Source organism: Gobius niger (genome assembly GCF_951799975.1).
Source record: "Gobius niger genome assembly, chromosome: 10".
In the NCBI taxonomy this organism is placed as follows: Eukaryota; Metazoa; Chordata; class Actinopteri; order Gobiiformes; family Gobiidae; genus Gobius; species Gobius niger.
The window spans coordinates 6,931,235-6,943,358 of NC_136861.1; positions in this window are offsets into that span (position 1 = coordinate 6,931,235).

Genomic DNA, 12,124 nt, shown 5'->3' on the forward strand with positions numbered 1-12,124 from the left:
TAAGATGTTTTTTTTTTGTTATAATGGAGCAGTAATTTAAGAAATTAACTCACTGTATTCATAAATACATGAAATATGTTTTAAAAAACCATTAACATATTTTTCAACCCTGCTTCATGAAATGATGGATGCGTTTGGTTAGATGTTGGTAGTTCTTATGAGTTCAATGGAACATGGTAGAAAAAGTAATGCCTGTTCTCTGTTTGTGAAGTCCAAAGCTTAGATTGACTGTGCACCAAACACTTTAAAAGAATCAGACACACATTTTAACCATGAGAATCCCTATGAGTGTGACCAGTGTGGGACCGCCTTCAGTCAGTTTTCTAACCTTAAAACTCACATGAGAGAGACAAACTTACAGCTGTGAGGAATGTGGGAAGAAATGCAGTCAGCTCTCACATCTCAGAACACACAAGGCATTTCAGAGTAGAATAAAACCATATGAGTGTGAACAGTGTGGGAAAGCCTTTTCTTCATCAAGGTGTCTGGAACATCACATGAGGATTCACAATGGAGATGAACCCTACAGCTGTGAGGAGTGTGAGAAGAAATTCAGATTCTCTGTAAGTCTTTCAAGACACCAGAGAATCCACACTGGAGAGACACTACATGAGTGTGATCAGTGTGGGACCTCTTTCATTCAGTCTTCTAAACCTTAAATCTCACGCAAGAATCCACCCTTTAGAAAATCTGCTTTATGACATCAATATTTTTGTGGTTTTCATCTTTATGTTTATTTCATGCACATTATTATACATTTTTTCACAAATATAGTTCACTTTCTAACCAACTAGTAAATTCAGACTGTTTGCTACGTTTTTTTTCCTATACTTAACTCACTTTACTTCCTGCTTCCCCTTCCTCATTTTGGATTGGTTCCTCAGCTGCTTTGTTGATCCCCTTCACCTGTTGTATCACACTGAGAAGACTGCACACACTCACCTTCTCCCTTTGTTCATCCTCACATGGGGCGGCTTTCCTTGGTCCTCTCCTTTGTCATATGCACATTTGTTTGGACTTGTATTCTAGCTTTTGACTGCATAATCACCACCTTTAATGCTTGTGTCTGTTTTCTTACCCATGTGTGTCTGTCTGCCCTAATTCATCTTCCATCAAATCTTCTGTCCAATAAATATTGTATAAACGTTTTACTCCTGGTATTGCATTCTGCTTGATGTCCCATGGTGGTAAAACAAATCCTTTGAACATCAAACCAGTCCTGCTCCAACTTTTGATTTTACAACAGTGAAACTAGATTAATGAAAATGTGTGTAGCTGTGTTGAATCTAAGCAATAAAAACAATAGTGAACTTGTGGACAGTGTGGACATACAGCCAAGTCTTAAAGTAGAAATTACACTTGAAGGCAAAAACATCTCTGGTTAAACACAAAGTTGTTTTTTTACCCAACACTAAACCCTAAAAGAAAGACACAGGTTAAGATTAGACTGTGGTGCCATGAAGGTCAACAACAACATGGTTCTAGTTACTTTCCAGGCTGAGGCTCTGCTTAATGCTTTAAACACGGTCATTTCAACATTCATGCAAAGAGGAATAAATGTCGATTTAATGATGTAAAGTATGATAAATACTACCAATAATTACAAATATAATCATAACTTGTCCTGCTTCCAAATTAAACAAGACTAAACAATTAGAGCCCATGCACATAGACTAGACACAAACACTTGTAATGTTTTCAACCAGAATAAAAGTTTGAAAAGTGCATCACTCGAAGGCAATGTCTGATAATCAAGTTTTCTCTATAAATCAACTGAAAGGAGTAGGAGTGTTTGTACAGGATAATGTCAGCAGGGGGCAGCAGAAGTTTCATCCACTCTGGTTGGGGAGGGGTCATTTGGGGGAGGGGCTAATACAGGAAGAGCCACAAAGGCACCTGGGAGGAATCTGCTGATTTGGAGGGAATATCCAGGACACACAGAGCAGCTCCACAGTCTGTCTGCACACAGGTGAGTAGGATCTGTGTATTGTGACGAGTGATCAGGGATGTGACTCTGAATCTGAAGGAAAAACAAGATAATCTCTGTTTAATGGAGGGAAGTCAGTAGCACAGAGTCATCAAGACACTGCTAATGTTTCCATAAAAGGCACAGACTAAAGTCAAGACGTGATTTACAGTTGAAAAAAGATACAGCTTTTTGCTGCTCCAGCACTCAGACGCTGATGTGGAAACAGGTTTGTCACTGATTCACAAAGAGTCGATGGGGGAGGGGTGATTCTGTCTGTGTGAATGAGAGCAGAGACAGAGGGAGGGGGGGGGGGGTCAAACCAGGTCTGCACTGAACAACCCTTAGTGAGTCAGTGTTTTACAGGAATAATATCTGTGACAGAACACTAACTCCTCTCCTGTTTCTGTCTGTAGAGAAATGGACCCAGCTCAGCCTCTGCAGACTCCCAACACACAGGGAAAGACACACAGCTGCGAGGAGTGTGGAAAATTATTCACTAGAGAAGGGAGTCTGAAAAGACACAAGATTATTCACACTGGAGAGAAGCCCTATGAGTGTGATCAGTGTGGGAAAGGATTTACTACATCACAGTCCCTTGAACATCACATGAGGATCCACACTGGAGAAAAACCATATGAGTGTGAGCAGTGCGGGACAGCCTTCAGGAGATCACAACATCTTAAACGACACATGAGGATCCACACTGAGGAGAAGCCCTATGAGTGTGATCAGTGTGGGACAGACTTCAGACGTTCTTCTTCTCTTAAAGCTCACATGAGTGTCCACACTGGGGAAAAGCCCTACAGATGTGGGGAGTGTGGTCAGACCTTCTCATTTTCAAAAAGTCTTTCAAGACACCAGAGAATCCACACTGGAGAAGCCCTAATAGAGTGAGCAGTTTCGTCGCCGTTTAAACAGATCCAACTCAACAGGAGCCACTGTGGAGTAGGACCATCCAGGAGCAGAGTGGAAGCAGGTCAGAGAATCAGAGACATTAAAGGGACAAACAGTGAAGAGACGGGTCAAATGCAGAGGTCAGGTCTGCTTCATGACATCAATATTTTTGTGATTTTCATCTTCATTTTTTATTTCATGAGCATTATTATATATTTTTTTCACAAATAAAATTTACTTTGTAACCAACTAGTAAAGTCAGACTGTTTGTTACGTTTTTTTCTACGGTTTCTGCTTGTCACATTTCTTTGTTGATGATATACTTAACTCACTTTACTTCCTTCCTGTTCATCCTCACATGGGGCGGCTTTCCTTGGTAAGAGTTTGTCATATTCACATTTGTTTAGACTTGTATTCTAGCTTTTGACTGCATAATCACCACCTTTAATGCTTGTGTCTGTTGTCATACCCATGTGTGTCTGTCTGCCCTAATTCATCTTCCATCAAATCTTCTGTCCAATAAATATTGTATAAACTGTTTACTCCTGGTATTGCATTCTGCTCGATGTCCCATGGTGGTAAAACAAATCCTCTGAACCTTCAACAGTGAAACTAGATTCATGAAAATGTGTGTAGCTGTGTTGAATCTAACCAAAAAAACAATAGTGAACTTGTGGACAGTGTGGACATACAGTCATGTCTTAAAGTAGAAATTACACTTGAAGGCAATAACATCTCTGGTCAAACACAAAGTTGTTTTTTCCCCCAACACTATACCCTAAAAGGAAGACACAGGTTAAGATTAGACTGTGGTGCCATGAAGGTCAACAACAACATGGTTCTAGTTACTTTCCAGGCTGAGGCTCTGTTTAATGCTTTAAATACGGTCATTTAAACATTCATGCAAAGAGGAATAAATGTCGATTTAATTATGTAAAGTATGATAAATACTACCAATAATTACAAATATAATCATAACTTATCCTGCTTTCAAATTAAACAAGACTAAACAAATAGAGCCCATGCACATAGACCAGACACATGCACCTTTTTTCAAATGTAAAACCATCATCTCTGATCCGTCTCAAAGTTTTCAACCAGAATAAAAGTGCATTAATCGAAGGCAATGTCTGATAATCAAGTTTTCTCTATAAATCAGCTGAAAGGAGGAGGAGTGTTTGTACAGGATAATGTCAGCAGGGGGCAGCAGAGGTTTCATCCACTCTGGTTGAGGTGGGGTCATTTGGGGGAGGGGCTAATACAGGAAGAGCCACAAAGGCACCTGGGAGAACTCTGCTGATTAAGAGGAAATATCCAGGACACACAGAGCAGCTCCACAGTCTGTCAGCACACAGGTGAGTAGGATCTGTGTATTGTGACGAGTGATCAGGGATGTGACTCTGAATCTGAAGGAAAAACAAGATAATCTCTGTTTAATGGAGGGAAGTCAGTAGCACAGAGTTATCAAGACACTGCTAATGTTTCCATAGAAGGCACAGACTAAAGTCAAGACGTGATTTACAATTGAAAAAAGATACAGGACTTTCTTCTTGCAGCTCCAGCACACAGACGCTTTTGGAAACATTTGGATTTGGAAACAGGTTTGTCACTGATTCACAAAGAGTCGTGATTCTGTCTGTGTGAATGAAAACAGAGTCAGAGGGAGGGGGGGGGTCAAACCAGGTCTGCACTGAACAACACTTAGTGAGTCAGTGTTTTACAGGAATAATATCTGTGACAGAACACTAACTCCTCTCCTGTTTCTGTCTGTAGAGAAATGGACCCAGCTCAGCCTCTGCAGACTCCTCCCGCACAGGGAAAGACACACAGCTGTGAGGAGTGTGGGAAGTCATTTACAAGAGCACAAAGTCTGAAAAGACACAAGATTATCCACATTGGAGAGAAGGCCTATGAGTGTGATCAGTGTGGGACGGCCTTCAGGAGATCGCAACATCTTAAAAGCCACATGAGGATCCACACTGGAGAGAAACCATATGAGTGTGATCAGTGTGGGACAGCCTTCAGGAGCTCACAGGATCTAAAGCGTCACATGAGGATCCACACTGGAGAAAAACCATACAGGTGTGAGAAGTGTGGTCAGACCTTCAGGATTTTAAGCGGTTTCAAATCACATCAGAGGATCCACACTGGAGAGAAACCATATAAGTGTGATCAGTGTGGGAAAGCCTTTAGGAGCTCACAGGACCTAAAGCGTCACATGAGGATCCACACTGGAGAAAAGCCTTACAGCTGTGAGTGTGGTCAGACCTTCAGATGTTTAACTAGACTCACCAAACACCAGAAAATCCACACTGGAGGGAAGCCCAGCTAGAGTTTAGTAACCATTATCACAGATCTGACTCTACAGGAGCCACTGTGGAGCAGAACCCTCCAGGAGCAGAGTGGAAGCAGGTCAGAGAAGATCTGGACTCACAGACATTAGAGACGGGTCAAATGCAGAGGTCAGATCTGTTCAATGACGTCATCATAACAAGCTGCAAGTTTGATTTTGCTTTTACTGAATGACATTTTTTTTTTTTTTACAAATAAAATGTACTTTCTGACAAACTGAGCTCATTCTGTTCATTACATTTGTTCTGAAGGTTTTTTATTTGTTTCTTATGTTTTGTTTATGCTGTACTTTCCTCACTTTACTTCCTGCTCCTCCTCCTCATTTTGGATTGGTTCCACAGCAACTTGGTTAATTTCCTTCACCTGTTGTATCACATTAAGAAGTCTGCATCCTCTCACCTTCCTCTTTTGGTCATCCTCACGTAGGGCGACTTTCCTTGGCAGGAGCTGGTTTCATGCACATTTATTTAGACTTGTATTCTAGCATATGACTGATCCACCTGTTTGACATCAAGTCATCTGTCTAATGAATATTGTATAAACTCCTGGTGTTGCATTCTGCCCGATGCCCCATGGTGGTAATACACATCCTCTGAATAAGAAAACATTACACTTGACGGCAACAACATCCCTGGTTAAACACAAAGAATATTTAATGGTTTTGTTTTTTTTACCTAGCACTATACCCCAACAGTCAAACACAGGTGAAGATTAGACTGTGGTGCCATGAAGGTCTACAACAAGCTTACACATGGGTCCAGTTACACGGTCATTAAAACACTGCTTCAAAAAGGAATTAATTTAGACCTAATTATGTAAAGTATGACAAATGCTGATAATGTGTTTGGGTAATTGTGTCTTTTATGACCTGAAGAGCTTTGAAGAAGCTTCTGTGACTAGAAGCAAAACATCCTCAACTTTACCAAACCCAGTCCAGTCGATGATTTAACCTTTTGCTATGATGGAAACTCCCTGGATGAATGAGCGCCTTCACAAACCAGAATAAAAGTTGGATAATGATGTTTTCTCTATAAAAGAGCTGAAAGGAGGAGGAGTGTTTGTGCAGGATAATGTCAGCAAGGGGGGAGCAGAAGCTTCACCCTCTACTAAGGTGAGGGAGGGGTCATTTGGGGGAGGGGCTAATACAGGAAGAGCCATAAAGGCACCTGGGAGGAATCTGCTGATTTGTAGGAAATATCCAGGACACACAGAGCAGCTCCACAGTCTGTCTGCACACAGGTGAGTAGGATCTGTGTATTGTGACGAGTGATCAGGGATGTGGCTCTAAAAATAACATCAATGAAAGATTAAAAGCATAATCTCTGTTTAATGGAGGAAAGTCAGTAGTTGGCTGTGGCCAAAGCACTAAACTGTGACTAAGGTGACGTGAACAGACTGCCGGCCTCTGATTGGCCAACAGGGTTAGGACAGCCCTCACTATTAACATGCAGCTCATATGGATTTAACATTTCACAACATCAAACCGCTGTATGACTTCAAGTGATTTTGCCGACATTAGCATTTAGCCGCTGTTAGCAACTTTAGCTGATGTTAGCATAATATTTGCATGTTGCTTACCTTCATTGTAGTCTTTATAGCTGCTTACTTCTTGTAGTATTCGCATTGGAGTCGATACATGCACGTAGATCATGGGGTTTTGCGGGAGAGGAACAACAGCATTTGTGACTCAGTGTTTTACATAACATTGTCTGTAACAGAACACTAATTCCTTTCATTTTTCTATCTGCAGAGAAATGGACCCAGCTCAGACTCTGCAGACTCCCCACTCACAGGGAAAGATGCACAGCTGTGAGGAGTGTAGGAAATCGTTCAGTACATCATCTCATCTAAAACTACACAAGATTATCCACACTGAGGAGAAGCTCTACGAGTGTCATCAGTGTGGGAAAGCCTTCAGCTTAGTACAAAATTTTACACGACACATGAGTGTCCACACTGGAGAAAAACCATACAACTGTGAAGAGTGTGGAAAGAAATTCAGTCAGTCCTCAACGCTCAGAAAGCACATGACAGTTCATAGTGGAATAAAACCATACGAGTGTGATCAGTGTGGGAAATACTTTGCTTTATCACACTACCTCAAACAACACATGAGGATCCACACTGGAGAAAAGCCCTACAGGTGTGAGGAGTGTGGAAAGAAATTCAGGCAGCTCCCACATGTATGACATCACAGGAGAATCCACAATAGAGAGAATCCCTAAAGGAGTTCAACGATCCGATTCAATTGGAGCCAATGTGGAGCAGATGAATCCAGGAGCAGGGTGGAAGCAGATCAGAGAATCAGAAACGTTAAAGGGACAAACAGTGAAGAACAGTGGACTTACAGACATTAGAGACGGGTCAAATGCAGAGGTCAAATCTCTTTAGCGACATCGACATGTTTGTGGAGTTACTAATGTATCAAACATGCTGCTGTTTGAATTTGCTTTTTTAAAATGCATTTCATCATGAATTCTTTTTTCCCCTTTTGTTTTTACAAATAAAGCTTTCTTTCTAACAAACTGAGTAGTAAGTTCATACAGTTCATTATATTTTGACAGGTTTAGTTTTTAACATTTATTTTGTTAATGTACCTCACTTTACTTCCTGCTCCTTCATCCTCATTTTGGTTCCACAGCAATTTAGCTAATCCCCTTCAAGAAGCCTGTATCCACACGGCTTTCTTCGGTAAGAGTTTGTCATATGCACATTTAGACTTGAATTCTTGCATATGGCTGTATCTTTGTCAGTACCTTTAATTCCTGTGTTTGTTTTGTTGCAGAAACCCAGGACATGCTCTGCCCTAATTCATCTGTGCCATCAAATCTTCTGTCCAATAAATGTTGTATCAACTTTTTCCTCCTAGTATTTCAGTCTGTCTGATTCCCCATGGTGGTAAAGCACATCCTCTGAACATCAAATCAGTCCTACGCAAACTTTAATTTTACAACAGTGAAACTAGATTAATGAAAAGGTGTGTGACTACAGTCTTGAATGTAACCAGTAAAAACAGTTCTATCCTTGTGGACACTTTGGACGTACAGCCAATTCATAAAAGAATAAATTTCAACACCATCTTAGTCATAGGCAATGAATATTATTTAGATTTTATCGTTTTTTTACCAAGCGCTCTACCCCACAGGTTAAGATTAGGCTGTGTTACCATGAAGGTCTACAACAACATGGTTCCACTTACTTTCCGGGTTTTAAACCGATGCACATGTTTAATATTGTTAGACCATAGGGCACAACCAGGGGCCTCATTTACCAAACTGTGCGTGAGACTCTGACTTTGAAAGTGCGTAGGAAAGTAAGGACAAATTCTGTACGCAAAGTTTGTTTCCGATCTATAAAACCCTGCGTATGCGCCGGTACGCACACCTGACCGCAATCTTTCCTTCGCTGATTACACCTGGAGCAGAAAGCTGCAGACCTCACGCCACGCCCTCTGCCCGCCTCCATTTGACCATAAAAGGAATGAGATTTCCCTAAACATGAGGCGATAATGAGTGGGTTTTACCGAAGGCGAGGGGCTGAGAGGTAGGGGCAGAGAGGGAGGGGCAGAGAGGGAGGTGCAGAGAGGGAGGTGCAGAGAGGGAGGGGCAGAGAGGGAGGTGCAGAGAGGGAGGGGCTGAGAGGGAGGGGCAGAGAGGGAGGGGCAGAGAGGGAGGGGCAGAAAGGGAGGGGCAGAGAGGGCGGGGCAGAGAGGGAGGGGCTGACGCTGCCGCAGCTCGGGCAGAGACGACACGGGCTCGAGGAGATTTAATGAAGAGTGAACTCTGCTTCTCTGATCACACGTATTGGCATCTTTCTACATATTCCATCAATAAAACTTTTCAAAACACATGTTTAGAAGGTACGATTAACTGTGGGGCATTTCAGTCAAACTCCAGATTGCACGCGCTGTACATTAGGTCATGTTCTGTGTAGGATGAAGCAGCGGTTCGGAGAGGTCAGTGTCCGGGTGGTGTGAGTGAGGAGAGGTCAGTGTCCGGGTGGTGTGAGTGAGGAGAGGTCAGTGTCCGGGTGGTGTGAGTGAGGAGAGGTCAGTGTCCGGGTGGTGTGAGTGAGGAGAGGTCAGTGTCCGGGTGGTGTGGGTGAGGAGAGGTCAGTGGTGGTGTCTCAGGAGGGCGTGGGCAGTGGAGCCGCGGTGCCAGTGCGCACTGCGTAAAGACGGCCTCGTCTGAAGGTCATGTGACCCGAGCTTTGGACCTAAACCCAGTTGGTCAGACTTATGTCTGGAGATCACTCAAAGCACAGGACAGCGGGATCATTCCTGCTTCCCGTTAAAGGCTTTAGCGCCAGTGCGCATACGTGCATGGGTACGAGCGTGCACGGGTACGAGCGTGCACGTATGTGCGCACCAATATTCACAAACATCGTGATAAGTTGCTTATTTCATTCTAATCTTTGTCATTGCTGAAGAAAGTAAATTCAAACCATGTCAAACCAAACCAAACCAAACCTGACTTCCTCAAACAAGTCTCCCGTCTCTCAGCAGTGTTTCTGAAAAGTGCGGACCTCGTACGGCAGCTCTTTAGTTTGCGTGGAGGAGCGCAATGTTTCACGTTCAATGTTTCACTTTGGCGCAGAGGAGCGGCTACGCAAAGTTTTGGCCTCATGTTGTGCGCAGCAAGCTTGATAAATGAGGCCCCAGAGCTTCTCATTCACAGGTTGGAGGTGTGAACTGGCTTTTTGCTTTTTGCTTCTCCTCAATGAGCTCCTCTGCTCTAAGTTTGGGGTTTAAAAAGTGTTGAACCAGAATAAAAGTTTGAAAATTGCTTCAATCAAAGGCATTGTTGAATTATCAAGTTTTCACTATAAATTAGCTGAAAGGGGGTGTTTGTACAGTACAATGTCAGCAGGGGGCAGCAGAGACTTCATCCACACAGGTGAGGGAGGGGTCTTTTGGGGAGGGGCTAATGCAGGAAGAGACACACAGTGGCTGTTTCTCAATTGCGAGGATCCGTCCTCCGTTTGGCCACTTCGTTGACGTCCTCGGTGGCGGCTCCTCCAAAACGGAGCGGAGTGTCCTCTCCCCGCCGCCTTTGAGCTCAAATGGAACGGCCTCCGGAGCGAGCGGATGCGTCAGGTCACGTGTCTATCTATGCTCATTAAAACAACTGTTTTATGAATAACAGAGGCCAGGAAACTGTTTATGTGGAACACAACTTTTTTTAAAGTGAGTTCAAACTAATAAAGTTTTGCGAGAAAAGAAAAAAGAAACTATGCTGCAGTGCATCATGGGTAATTTCAGCTCTCCGAGGCAGCGGAGGATCCACTGCTGTATCCTTCGTAAATGAGCCAAACGGAGGAGTCGAGCTGCGAGGGGGCGAGTGGTCCAGGTGAAATGGAACACCACTTGGCGGCGCTGTGATGACGCGAATGACGTCCGAAGTGGTCGAGACGCCGAGGATCCTGGCAATTGGGAAACAGCCAGCGGCTGTTTCTCAATTGTGAGGATCCATCCTCCGTTTGGCCACTTTGTTGACGTCCTCGGTGGCGGCTCCTCCAAAACGGAGCGGAGTGTCCTCTCCCCGCCGCCTTTGAGCTCAAATGGAACGGCCTCCGGAGCGACCAGCTGCGTCAGGTCACGTGTCAACCTATGCTCATTAAAACAACTGTTTTATGAATAACAGAGGCCAGGAAACTGTTTATGTGGAACAAAACTTTTTTTAAAGTGAGTTCAAACTAATAAAGTTTTGCGAGAAAAGAAAAAAGAAACTATGCTGCAGTGCATCATGGGTAATTTCAGCTCTCCGAGGCAGCGGAGGATCCACAGCTGTATCCTTCGTAAATGAGCCACACGGAGGAGTCGAGCTGCGAGGGGGCGAGTGGTCCAGGTGAAATGGAACCACTTGGCGGCGCCGTGATGACGCGAATGACGTCCGAAGTGGTCGAGACGCCGAGGATCCTGGCAATTGGGAAACAGCCAATAGGTGTGTTTAAGATGAGCGAGGCGCGGCTGCAGGCGAGCGGTGCATGCCGGTCAGAATCGCTCTGACGCCACCTGTGCGACGGTGCCCGTATTCTCGTGAGACCGAGGCGGCTGGAGCGCCTTGGGCGAGCGAAGTTGCTTTTCTCCGTCTCGCTCCGGCTGGCTGATCTACAAAGGCCAAAGGGATTGTGGGAAATGTAGTGCTGTAAACACGTACGCTGACAGAGGACTGACAGACGATTGGATATGAGCTGTGTTTAGATCGGAGACGTGTTGCCCTGACGCTCCGCAGCTCCTGCCTCCTTTTTTCTCATCACCAAGATCTACTTAAATCTGCAGGAATGCTTCAGAGTCTTCATATTTGACAGAAAGTGCCAGTGTGTTCAACATATGGCCTACACTTTAAATATGCATACGTTTATTATTCTAATCCTAAACTGTAAGTGGAGAGTCTATTATTTTTGCTGTAGTGATGAGGCGTCTGTCTGGTGTGTGGGAGAAGCAGAAATGTGTTCACAAACTTTTAAAATAGTTTTATTCCCAACTCTTTCTAACAAACGCGAGACGCTGCGTGATCTGAGGCTCCTCTCTGTTCTCGGGGCTGAGATGTGTCTGCCTTGATTAGAGGCGCCTTTCTCCGCCCTCTGACGCCACCGCCTGGTCTCGTCTGGAATCGAGGCGAGGCGCACTTCATCTTAAACACACCTATTGTTTTATTTATTGGTTTATTTGGTCAGGACAGTGCATGTTAATGAACATACATGGGTCTCATGCGTGTAAACAGGCCACACGGGATTGTAGCTGTAGTTGGAAAATATATTTGATTGTATAATTGACAAAACAAACAAAAACAACAAAATCATGACAAAAATATGACAAAAACATTTGCAAAAAAAAAAAAAAAAAAAGATTTAAAAGAAAGCCACAAAAATGTGGCAAAAAAGCGACACAAATGTGTCAAAAATGTT